We start from the raw sequence: 13,217 nt of genomic DNA on the forward strand, positions 1-13,217 counted from the left end.
TGTAAATTATATTTTGCTTGTTTACAATAGTTTTTTCCGTCTTCCAAAAAAATTAACTTTATGATACTATATGTTAGTTAAATTTTATCTACTTAATTAAGTTATTTGATATATAATGCGTGTTAAATTTGATGAAAGTATATAAATATCTTTTATTTGTAGTTCAATGAAAACATCAGAGTAGTGAAATTTTAAAAAAGAAAGAAAGATGAATTTATTTTTTAAAAGATGATTTTTTTATGTTTATACAAAAGTTATGTTATTACTATTTTATCGAATTAAGTTATATTTTACATATGTCCAATTCAAGATCAGTAAAATTTATTAATTATTGTGTCTATTCATTTGCCGAGTATTAATTTATAGACTTTCTACTATATATATTATTTATTTTTTCATTATTTTGTGTCGATATAATGAATCTCCATGTTATCAGTTAAATATTGTTATTGCCAAACATTATCGACTAAAGCAAGAACATCACTGATTGTACAATTTCTTAACAAAATACATTTGAAACTGAAGCGAACATATAATTGAGTACGAACCAAAACCAAATTGTTTCGTGTTAAGAGCATCTCCATCTCTCTAATTCTATCAATTATCAATACAAATAGTACATTTCTATAATGGAGATCTCCTATTTTTATAATGGTTATGTAATATTTACATGGACTCATCATATTCCACGCGCGAGAAGTTTCTCTATTATATTTTGCTTAACATTTTTTTTAGTTTAAATTATTTTATTTTAATTAATGTATGGAATGTTATTTTATAATTTCTTTTTAAATTTTTATCACTTTTTTGTTGAAGTCGTTTACTGTAAAGACACAAAGTTAGTTTCGTTAGGTGACTAAATTTTCTAATATAATAGTTGTGATTATCGATGAAAACGTGTCTATATCTATTATGTTTATATATATATATATAGACATAATAAGTATAACATGGAGATTGAGTTTAACCGCCAAGAATTACCTATTTTCTTTTACAGTAACTAAAAAAAAAGTAGGTAATTCATCGATAGCATAAAAATCTAATATCAATTGTTACTACTTAAAAATATAGATATTTATTTGAATTTTGTTTATGCTACTATATTTGGACACCAAACAAAACCATGTTATCTGAATAACTAATTATAATTTTTAATATAAGATTTATTGATTAATTTTCGGTATGAGAATTTACATTGACTTTATTTTATAAGTTATTTCTTATAGTAACAATTTTACTATATTTTGTTATTCAATTTAATAAGTTAAATTTTAAATTTGTTACAATTTTTTTTTAATTTAATAATTCTTTTTGCTCTAGTTTATTTTTCTATTAAGAGTTCTTTGGTGATGTAATTAACATGAGCTCATCATACCTATAGTTCAAATAGAAAGTCTATATAAGTTTGCTGCAGTAGTAAATATTCCACGGCTGTTTAGGACCGAATAAAAAACTTATAAAAGCTTACATTATAGGGACAATGTCTTGTATACAATCTTCGTCAATGCAAAAAAGGATACACATATTAGCCTAATACAATGTAAACAATCAACGTGATCATAAAAGAAACATTCTCATAAAACTATATATATTAAACCAATTCTCTTTCACTTGCTATCGCCGATGTAATGGTCTCGACCTCTGTAGGACTCCACCATGACTTCTGAACAGAGATCACTCCTTTTTCATATCTGGAATGTGTCATTATTACATTCAATTTCAGTGATTCCACCATCTTCTCAATTTCTCCTATCTTTTCCATGTCATCACTTACTATAAATGTTCCTTGTGGTATAAGAATTCGGTCCACTTCAGCCATTACAGACACCAAGCTGCACCTAAAGGTTTTGTTTACACATCAGATTTTGCATTCATAAATATAAAAAAGGCAATAGGGATGCATATATGTGAGAGTGATGTATATATACATACCTCTTCTTCAGTGCAGAGAATAGATGAATCATCATGAAGATCGTAAGTTTGAGGAAAGTACATTAATCACACAAAGTCTCAGATCCTTCAATGCAGCAATAAAACTGAAAGCCAAAAAGAGAGATATATCATTTAGTAACAGATACATGGAGCCAATTTTGTATTGGTGAAAGATTTTTTTTCAGTACTTACCCTCCATATACAGCTCTCGCTCTCAATCCATAACGTTTCTCACATACCACCAATCAATTCCTACACCCTTGAGGTATGACTCTGAAACAATAGTTTTTCAACGTACATGTCTGCTGTGAAATCCTCTTGTGCTGATTTCCATATGTGTCTTCCTTAGAATCCAACCACTGATGAACAATCTCTACTCTGGCCACTTTTCAGACCAAACGGCTCGACGTTTTGCTGACTCTTCTGTCACTTTGCGCATACATGCCTCAAGTAGAACATTTCTGCATCAAACGGATGACCATTTATCCTACAAAAAATGTAAAACATTTTTTCTGTTTCCTTTAAAGTTATATAGCTTATTTGATATATGGTAGCTTGAGATTAACCAGTTAAACACAAGTAGTAGTAGAAGCAAAATGATTGTTTTATACCTGAAGAATATCGAAACAAATATTGTCATAGACATCCACACTGGGATGGAAGCAAAAATTCATGATTTTGGGGGTTTAGAAAAGACAATCGTTGGAGAAAGCGAGTGAGAATATATTTGTCTTCCTTAACTCTGTAATCAGCACCTTCAGAATATGTTGTCTTCTTCTGAGAAAGCTGATATCCCCAATCACCTCCCAGACCATCAAATCAAAATTTCACACACATATACATGTTTAACTCAGGTTCAGCTTTGTTCCTTTACACTGAAAATAAAAGGGAAGGTAAGATAGCTTACCAGTAAACCCATTAGTCCAGATTGATCATGCATATAAAAGGCCAATAATGGGCTACGGAAAATTCTAAATTTGCTTAACAAATGAGGAGGTATGGAAATCACTGAGAGTAGAAAAAAAGAAAAATCAAAGGAAGATGATAAATCTTTGTTCTTCGAAGCTGAAATCATACCAACATTGATGACCTTTGGAAAGAGATGATTTCTCATCTTCTCTTCGCTTACTCCTGAAAAGACGTCGTTGAAGAAAACAATAGGAGAGGTCGCGACGATAGATCTAGAGCTGTAGGAAACATTGACGGGCATATAATTGTGATGTGGAAAGGATAAAGATAGACCTGGCTATTGTTTTAGGAAGCTCAAGATTGAGACTATTAGATTGATGAATTTCACGGGATAAAGCACACCTTTTTATAGTGGAAGATTCTGAAAAAGAAAGTAAAGGGAGGTGGGTGCTTTTAAAGATAGATCGTGTGAGGAGTAGAGACCAATGGCTAGTGAGTGCATTGAAGACGACGCTTCAACTCAGCCTAACTCCGTAACGTTTCTAGATTTTTTTCGTTTGGAAGATGAATAGAAGCAGAACTTAGAATAGAGAAGTTTCCGCCGAGGATTCAAGAGGAGGAAGAAAGGATGACGCCGACTGATGCGGAGCCCAATAACTTTCACTTCAGTCCCAAACATAAACATTACGTAGCCCACAAAGAAAGTGTTTCACAATTAAATGAAACGCTGAGCTTTGTTCCCCTTGGACACGTGTCAAGCTGTCGTGCAACGAATTTCTTATCTGGCGTCCTTGTTGGCATACCTAGGAGAGAAACAAAGCTTCTTTTATATATAAAGATATGTTTTAATATGTAATAAATGTTAAAAAGACTTATTCAAATAATATATCATTGGATGTCATATTTACAGTTTAAAATTCGACTAAGCACAAATCATTTGAGTCTTGCTCTCTTTATGTCGATTCAGTGACGATCTCTCATCCTCTCTCTCTTTACTCCCACTAATTTTAACAATCGGAAACAAAAACCTTGAAGATGATTAGTTGTATCTCAAATATGGTTCAAATCTATATCTCACACAGTTTTAAAATCTAAAGGTTAGATCATTTTCCCGTCTCTAATTTGCTATTACTTTTTTTTGCTGATCTATGGGTTTCGATTTCGTTAGACAAATAATGATCTGAACAAATCCAAGTATATTTAATATACCAAGTCAGATATTATGTGTGACTCCGATAAGAAATCCAAGTAAATATCAGAAGATTTGTGGAATTTCATCTTCGCTCTCCGGATAAACGAAACACTCAGTGTTATGAGCTTATATTGAATCACATTTGACAGACATAGGTATGTCTATCTTTTTTGTAAGATATGAGAACCCATTGAAATTTGATCTAATAATTTTGATTGCTTATGGGATTTTTAGGAATATATTCTAATAATAAGAAACCATCATTACATATGATGAAAGGGTGGAATATGAAAAGCAGGGAGAAGGGAAGAGAGAAATATATTACTTTGGAAGAAAGGGTCGAAGATAGAAAGATCATGAGTGTAGTTTCAAGGAATGAAACCACATGAATATAAAGAAAAGCAGACACAAAGAAGGTTAGATATACTCAACAGTCTCATATTCATGTTTTTTTTTCTTGTTTTTTTGTCTTTTTTGTATGTTACAGGCCAGGGACTTCCCGTTCATGATGAACATACTTTATTGACGATCGAAAGGAGTATGACATTTTTTAATTTTACACCTGCGTGAATTGTTGTTTATCAGTTAGTTTTGAATGAAAGAATGACATGAAAACTCTTTAGAATTATCTAGGAAAGTAAGAACGAACTTTCCAGTTAGAAAGTAGGTGTTGAGATTCCCATTACCAATAGCCTCATAACTGGCTTGAGAAAGGAAGTGACTATCATTCCGAAATCAGAACTCGTTATCATTGTGTCTCCTTGATAGTCATTTTTTGTATTGGAGGTTTGTTGGTCTAAATTGACCAGAAGCCTATGATATAGAAAATTTACCTATAAAATCCTCCATTCTCCGACCGGTAGACTACGTTGAACATTAAAGATTAGAGTTCTTTTGCAACTCGCATGAATTTTTACACCCTACGACCAAAAAAGATTTGATGGTTAATAAAATTCAACTTCTAAAGCTGTGATATAGACCAGACAGATTATGAAACACGATTACAAATATTTATTTGACAAAAAAATGTTATAAGATGATATTTTTGGTCTAATGATATATGACTTGAATTTTATCGTACAGTTTCGTCTGCAAGAATACACTCAAGGGTTCTCCTGCATAACTGGTGTTCTGCTTCCACGAATGGAGAAGAACTCGCCAGCTGGTCTTGTAAGGTTTGAAATCCTTAAGGAGAGACATATTTGTAGGGTTAGACATGTTTTATGTGAATTGTGGATGGGTAGAGAGTAAGACTCGGAGTAGTATATATAGATGGGTTTTAGAATCTAGGTTAAGAGGCTAGACATGGCGAGATTAGAAGTAGGATAGTATATCTTAATATTTCATTTTTAACTAAATCATATCAAATAAATATATATACTCTATTCAACCGCTTGTTATTGTTAAAACCAAACCCCAGAATATGAAAACTGATATTTGAATATTCCGGAAGATATTAGGAATAAGTTGCTTGAGAATGTACAATGGATTGTGTTTGGTCAAAATGGTTTAAACCTTAAATATGGAATTAATTGATTCTCGATTTGTAAGGAAGCTATTGTGAAGATATATACATGATTTACTAAATTTACATGGGAGGCAAGGTTAGAGAAATGGAATGAATATATAATGGAGTTAAATGTATAAAATTGACCGTTAACTCTATTAATTTGTTTAAGTTTAACAATGATTTATATTAGATTTGTGAAGTTTCCCTAGGTAAAAACTATTATCATTAAATTGAATTCATTAAATTGCATTATAGTTTAAATGTTTAATTTAATATCGAATAACTAATGACTAGATAATAACCTGCGCGCATGCGTGAGTGAGTTTTTTAAACTAATGTTTATTCATTAAAATGATAACTATAAAGTCAACAAAACTGTTTCTACATCTTAATTTTTATATTGTTTGTATTTCATCTGAAATGAATTACCAACCAAATTTTTAACAGTAAAGTGTTTACATATATTGTACTTCTAAGACACTCTTTATGCCTCGGGTAAAGAAACATTACAAGCTAGGAATAAAGAATTATTTTACTAACACCAACAAGTACAGAGAAACAAGCCATAAGTACAGTTTGGCATCATAAGGCACAAGCAATACTCCGGTCACCCATTCATCACTCAAAGTTGATAAATTTTTTTTTTTTATCTTTAACACCTTTTCAAATGATTATGAGTGGAACCTTGAATGCAAACATTTTAACCTTTTTAGATCTGGTTCGGTTTAGTTCTTCGAATTCAGATATTTTTCCCAATATTTTAATAAGATATTTTCCTATAATTTGTAACATTTTATTTATTGGTTTTATTAAAAATAAAACATAACCACGTTTTAAGGCGGGTTGCTTATTAAGTTTAAGTTACAATCCAAATTAGTATATTTCTTGATTTTTTATACGTAATATAACATAAATCCGCGTATATATAGTATCGATATTAACCTTTCATGAATAAGATGGTCACGAAAGCTTTGTATTCATAAATTGTGATCAAATCTCGTTTTTGTGGTAAAACACTAGAGTGAACTGGATCCCAAGGCACACGGATTCGACTCCTCCGGGATTCCAGAGAGCGCCCAGTGACAAAAAAAAAAAAAAAAAAAAAAAAAAAATCTCGTTTTTGTAAATCATTTGGTGCGTCACGTTTAGTGTTAAGTGATATTGTTAAACATGTCAATTAGGGCCAAAGCCTGCAGTCCAAACTCGTCTGAGCCTAAAAATTACCGGGGTTGAGCTTAATTTTAAAAGCAAAAAAAATTTGGGCTTTGGATATTTTGGCCCTAAGCCTATTTGGGCTAGGCCGGTCCAAAAACCCAACACTTTATATTTTAGTTTAAATATTATCATTTTTGCAATCCAAACCATTATTAGTATTGCCATATTATTTAAATATTTTTGATCCAAACTCTAATAAAACAAATATGAAAGTTGCTAATGCACCCTATTGTTTAATCATTACAAATGTCACATTTTAAATTTTGCAAATGTACCTTATTATTCTATAACATGTTTGTTTTTTCAACATACAAAGTCTGAAACGTTTGATCATGTTTATCATAAATTTTGTTCTCTTCTATATTTAATTTTAATTTATATTTGATTATTTAAATCTTATTAATTTTGGTTAGTTTATAATATGTTTTGAAGCATACAAAAAAAGTAAAACGTATAAAACATACTAAAAAGTAAAATATTTTTGATAAAGAAGAAAAATTTAAACTCACTTTATATTCTAAAACAAAAAGTTGAGACTGGTTTTTTATGAAAATTCACATGTATTAAAACAACAAAGAAAAATTATTTTTTGAAAAGCCCAAAAATCCTATAACCCTATATTGGCCGGGCCGAAATTTGAATTCTATGCCCAAAATATTTTTGGGTCGAACTGGGCCGAGCTCATATATTTACGGGTTTAGATATTGTATGTCCCAATAAAGAAGAAATGATATAACTACTTGTATATTCAACTATCCATGGTTCCATACACACTTGTGCATTTTTTTTTTGTCTTATTGGAAGATTTTGGTCATACACGAAATGTGAGGAGAAACCAGTTTAAGTATAATGAGAGGGGAAATCAGATTAAGAAAAATATTTGGAATTTTAACCTATATGTTAGCAAATCCATTCATAATTGGAATGGAAAATCACTACAAATTAATGTAGGTAGGTGTTATGAACCAGATTTTGGATGGCTCATAACCGAGAGATTATGATTTGTAATCTTTATATTTATCTATGACGGTGTAATATCATATATAAGGAACTTCTATGTTATGAATAAAAATAGACTATTCCATTACTTTTATAACACGTTATCAGAACGATTGATCTTTAAAACCCTAAGCTAAAATATCGACCATAAACCCTAAATCTCTCTCCATTGCTAAAACCCTAATCTCTATCGATCACCTCTCTTTGATCATGACCCTGATCTGTATTCGACCACTGATCTCAACAAGATCGATCTGTGGACTGATCTCTGCAAGTTTTAGTACGCCTCAACTATTCCAGATTGTACGATCAGCCTGTTCCAGTCCGTGTTCAAACTGTTCCAGATCTACGAGTTCTTTGACTGCAAGTACCAGCTTGCGTACCAACGTTCCCGATCAAGCAACAAAGGACGTCCGCGACCCGATAGAAGCGACTCGATCCATTCCAGCTCACGTCCCGTTCGTGTCCAGCTCGCGGCTCAACTCCTTTGGTGGTCCGATTCAACAATCATCTAAGGTTAAAAGGTAATTCAAAACCTAAGAACCCATAATCGAACATGGATTGATTGATAAAGAATGAAACCCTAAAACCCTAATCTTTATGAATCAAAACCATAGGGTAATAGATCAAAAATCCTAATTGAGTAAATCGAAGCTCTAAAAGTTCGATATCCCAAACCCTAAATCATGTTCATACATGATTAAAACCCCAAATCGGTTTTTACAAGTTAAAATCCGATAAACCCTAACCCTATATCTATAAACCCTAAATAATATAAGTATCATAATTAATTATACTATAATTATCAAATCATATATTAAAACCCTAATCGAATATTTTGAAATCAAAACTGTTTTCGGTTTTGATCATTGAGGTTTTAAATCTGATTGAATCTGATGCTATGTTGCTAGAATTGTTTGACCGTTAAATTGATAGATTTATTTTCTCATCCTGCTTGGTTAATTGTTCATCTGATTTAAAATTGTTTAAACCGACCAGCCTGTTAAAACATTGATTGAATCTGATAGGTTGCTAGCTTGCTTTGCTTATATAATCCAATAGGTTGATAGATTGATTGAGGACTACTTGTTTAAAATCCGAATGATCTGATTGCATGATTCTTGAGGTTTAATATCATTTGCTAGGATTGATAGTTTTGTAATCTGATATGTTTTAAATAGAAACCCTAAATAATCTGTATGATAGGTTATATTGATCTGATTTGGATGTATTTGAGAATAGAGAATCCGTATGTTAGGTTGATAGATTCATGATAAAATCTAATGTCTTGAGATTTAAGAATGTATGCTAAGTTCGATTTTATTGATTGATCTGATTAGAAATCATGAAACTCTAATTCTAGTCCTAACCTTAATCCGCATATCTGAAACTTGAAACCCTAAACTCATTATGCTTATGAGTTCTATTAAATTGATTGATCTGATTATATGTTTTTGAGGTTTGATAAATTCGGATACTAGATAGATTATTTACACACGGTTTATGCTAAATACCAATCAGCCTTGAAACTGATTCATTGAAATTCATGCTTGAAATCTATATTCTAGTATTCCTAAAATCAGCCTTGAAACTGATTGAGTGATTAATAAATATTTTTTACTAGTCTTGCTAAAATCCATTGATTGTTAAACCCTAATTGCATGATTAATTGAATCCGTTTTTGCTAGTATTGATAAACCATAATATTATGAGCACATAGAAATAGTATTGCTGAGACTTGCTTGAAATTGACTGATTGATTAAATGCTTTTAAGATTGATAGTTTCATTGTCCTCACAAGATTGAAATCCGAATTGATTGTTTTTAAGAGTAAGGCCGCATGAAAATTATACCTAAATATTGAGTGATATATGATTTGAGATGTCGAAAATTAACCTGGATTTTGCTGCCCTAAATCTCTCTGGAGATAATTATTTATGGTGGGCATTGGATACAAAGATTATCCTAAAGTCAAAAAGACTTGGTGAATGTATCATAGAAGGCAATAATGCCAATGAGAAAGATTGATACAGGGCAATATTAATTATTAGCCATCATCTTATTAAGAGTCTCAAAGATCAGTATCTGATCTTTGGACAGAGTTAAAAATCGAGATATGATCACCAAAGAACGGTGTTATTACCAAAGGCCCTATTTGATTGGAGGAATCCCAGAATCCAGGACTATAAGTCCGTGGATGAGTCTATTGCTAGCTGGGCAAAATAATGGATTACTGATGAGAAACAGTGAATTGAGACCTCCTAGATTAACCCCATTACCTGATACCAATAAGGCCGCAGAATAAAAAAAAAGGTAACCACATCCAGAATGATAGACCACACGGTCATGGTCGTGGAGGGTGGAAAGGACGTGGCCATGGCCACTATAACACATTTGGCCGTGGGAATCACTATGGCAGAGGCCGTGGGAATCAACCAATTTGAGCCATGGTCAAGGCAGTGGTCGTGGTATATCCTTTAAACCACAAAACTCGACCAAATCAGTGTGCCATAGATGTGGAATGGGGAACCATTGGGCTAAGATATGAAGGACTCCCAAACATTTTTGTGACCTCTATCAAAGAGAGTCTGAAAGGGAAGGATCCTGAAACCCACTTGGTCTATAAAGATGGTAAAAATAATTTCGAACATGATCAAGATGATCTTATGGAATATGAGACTTATGATTGCCTAAAAGAATCAAGTTGATAATCTGATTTCGACATCAAACTTGTGTGATTGCTTTGCTTGTATGCTTTCTCTGATTTTTATCTCCTTGAGTTTATTTCTATTACATTTTCTGTTTAGATTAAATGAATGAATGATTTTTCTATATGAGTACACTGAAAAACCCCAATATAAGTACTAAAGCAGGTATCGCCAGTTTGAAAGAAGACTATGGCTAGGCTAATATATTATTGCCTAAGGATATGCATCTAGAAATCAGTGATGCTTTATATTCACTCAACTCTAAGAGCAAGAGCAGCCTATTGAGTTTTAAAGATATAAGAATGAATGGTTTCCATATTGAAACAATGGGCGAAGGAAACAAAGAGTTCCTTCAGATATATGTATAAAATCGCCCAAGGCCATAATAAGTCCTAAAAACTATACCTGCATTCTCTACTGACCTAGACTATGCATAGATCAGTATGATAGATGCTAAAAACCTGCGAAAATATACACTTTATGGCACAACCGGATTGGCTATCCTGGTCCAAACATGATGCGAAAATTGATATCAAAAGGCACACATTAAAAGATAAGAAGAGTTATCCCAAAGAATCTCACGTGTGTAGCATGTACACAAGGGAAACTCGTTAGGCCATCACCAGTAAAGCGGCTACGAGCCCCTTTTTATAAATAAAGACTATATGTTTAGATAATACTGGTGAATACATGTCCCAAGCGTTTAAATGATTATGGTATTTCCATGGGGGTAAGTGTGGACAATTCTGTGATACATGTCCATACCAAGAACGGCTTGGCCGAAATCTTTTAAAACACAAATAGCTGATTGATAGACCATAAATTATGAGGTCAAAACTCCCATTCACAGCTTGGGCCACACGAAATTTACATGCACCTAAGTTAATACGCATCACACCATTTAGTGAGCATAGATATCCCCTATCACAATTATTAATTGGTCAAGAGCCAGACATACCCCATCATAAGACATTTGGATGTGCTGTCTATGTACTAATTGCTCCACCACAGAGAACTAAGATGAGACCACAAAAGGAGGATGGGGATATATGTTGGATATGATTCTCCCACAATAATAAAGTACTTTGAGCCAACTATGGGTGTTTATATTTGAGGCCAGGTACACAGATTATTTTAAGACCAGGAGGAGAAAAAAATAATAAAGCTGGTAAAAGAATGGTAAAAGAAATAGAATGAAATCAACCATCAATGTCTTGGCAAGATCCTCGGACTAAAGAATGTGAAATAAACGTCCAAAGATTATACATTTACAAAGCTAGCTAATCAAATGCAAGACACATTTGCTGACCCGAAAAAAAATGACTAAGTCATATATAAACCAGCTTGTAAAGCACCAACGAATTTGATGTTCAAGAAGAGACACAGTTAAGTTGCTACAGAGTCTAGACAACGTATGAAACGTGGTAGACCAAATAGGTTCCAAAACATAAGAATCCTCGGAAACAAAAGAAAGGTGCAGAGAATGATAATCAAAATCCAAATCCGAGGTTAATAAGGAAACCATCCCAGACATGGAGATAAGGCCGGCCGGCTCTAAGGTACAGGTACCAAACAATGTAGCTTGGGACACCAAGCTGGAAAGTATTAAAGGTCCTGATAATAATGAATCTCAATCGATTATATCATGTCTGGAACATAATGGAACCAATAAGGAATATCGACATAAGATGATTTATTTGCATACAAGGTAGCACTTGAATTTATGAATATAAGCAAGGATCATGAACCCACGTCAATATAAGAATGCGCACTCGTAGAACAGATTGGATTGAATGGAAACGTTGAGTTAAATAGTTTAAGGAAGAAATGCGTATTTGGTCATATGATTAAGACGCCATATGATGTTAAAACCAGTAGATATAAATGGGTCTTGTGAGGAATAGAAATCGTGAGATATAAAGCTGATGTTGCACAAGGATTCTCACAAAGACCAGTAATAGATTATGAGGAGACATACTCCCATGTGGCGGATGCAACTACTTTTAGATTTCTCATAAGTTTGGCTATATATGAGAGAAAATTAGACTTGCAACAAGTTAATGTAGTGACTGCATATTTATATGGTCCACTGGATAATGAAAGTACTAGAGGGTATTGAGCTGAAAGTACAGCAAGTTCTCGAGAACAATATTGATAATCATCAAAGTATATGATCTGAATATCCTAGGAACCTCTGGATACAATTTCCCAAACAGTTAAATGTCTCAAGAAAGAGTTTGAGATGAAACATCTTGGAAAACAAAGTTTTGTTTGGGATTACAGCTTGAGTACATTACCAATGAAATCCTTGTGCATCAAATAGTATATACAGAAAAGGGTACTCAAGAGATTTAATATGGACCAGTCTCACCCATTATCTAGTATATGGGCGTGAGATCACTTGTTTTGGACACTGATCCTTTCAGTCCTAAGGTGGATGATAAAGAAGTCCATTTAATCCTGAGATGGACGATGCAGAAGTCTTGTTTTAGACACTGATCTGATTGGTCCATAAGAAGGACGATAAAGAAGCCTTTGATTTTGGTTTATTTTATACTAACCAGTCCAAAGAGGGGTTATTTGGTTTTGTTGATTTGTTTTCAGACATGTTATGTTTTACACATGGTGGTACACGCATATCACAGCAACATCATCCACGATTTCGTGTGTGTGTATTTGAGGTCGATGACTCAATATGTTCGATCAGATTGTAGCATGGCCGATGGTAAAGAAGAACCAACTATCATGTTCG

The 13,217-nt window shown here is 32.8% G+C and overlaps 1 long non-coding RNA gene across 1 annotated transcript; it reads right to left on the reverse strand.

Moving 5' to 3' along the window:
- Positions 1-354: 354 nt before the first annotated feature.
- On the reverse strand, positions 355-8,206 carry LOC106410020. The gene is made up of 3 exons (XR_001282242.3): positions 2,125-8,206; positions 1,933-2,036; positions 355-1,838 (listed from the first exon to the last, which is right to left on the reverse strand). It is a non-coding gene; the product is annotated as an uncharacterized LOC106410020 (long non-coding RNA).
- Between the last annotated feature and the right edge of the window lie 5,011 nt (positions 8,207-13,217).

The sequence above is a fragment of the Brassica napus genome, chromosome C2, assembly GCF_020379485.1.
Source record: "Brassica napus cultivar Da-Ae chromosome C2, Da-Ae, whole genome shotgun sequence".
Taxonomy (NCBI): domain Eukaryota; kingdom Viridiplantae; phylum Streptophyta; class Magnoliopsida; order Brassicales; family Brassicaceae; genus Brassica; species Brassica napus.